Source organism: Triticum dicoccoides, chromosome 2A (genome assembly GCF_002162155.2).
Source record: "Triticum dicoccoides isolate Atlit2015 ecotype Zavitan chromosome 2A, WEW_v2.0, whole genome shotgun sequence".
In the NCBI taxonomy this organism is placed as follows: Eukaryota; Viridiplantae; Streptophyta; class Magnoliopsida; order Poales; family Poaceae; genus Triticum; species Triticum dicoccoides.
This window is the reverse complement of record NC_041382.1, coordinates 43,123,095-43,123,756: the sequence shown is the minus strand read 5'-3', so window position 1 is coordinate 43,123,756 and position 662 is coordinate 43,123,095.

Here is a 662-nt window from a genome sequence, read left to right as displayed (position 1 = left end):
CTGCACCGCCCAACTAACGCATCTCGTGAGCCCTCGAATCCCGGGTTTCAGAGGTTTCCTGGGCTTTCTTGTCGGGATCCACTTGTAGGTAGTCAGGCTGACCGGGGAGGCCGGCCCGTGCTTGGATTCACGAGGAGGCTAGAAAACATATGCCCAGCCGCTCCCTTGTACACCAGGTTGGGAATTTGCTCTGGTGCTAGAAGCCCAGATAGCAGCTGGAGAACAACGAACTCCGGCCCCTCAGCAGATCTAAAGGTATGAATTTCTCCCTGAAGTGTTTTACATCGAACTAGTTGAGGAATCCAGTCCGAGCCGCAGTAGTTGTCATGCAGTGACTGCCATCGCCGTTTGCTCGCCCCACGGGGGCTTGCTCCCGTTCGATATTCTTAATCCGAGAAATGAGTTAGCATTTTTCGTTTGTGGATCAATTGATAATGTCCAAGCATGCACACTAGCTCATGCGGCGTAGAGAAAGAACTTGAATTCATAGATTATCCTTTTGGCCTTTCCAGCGCGCAACAATCTGTCCAAAATAAGGCAACCGAGGATCCCTGCTGACGAGTGTTTTCAATTCTGAATACATGAATCTTTTTTTTTACGCAGGAATTTTGGGGCAGCAGGATGGATGGCTACGGGATCCCCGCTTCCGGCCCAAGACCCCC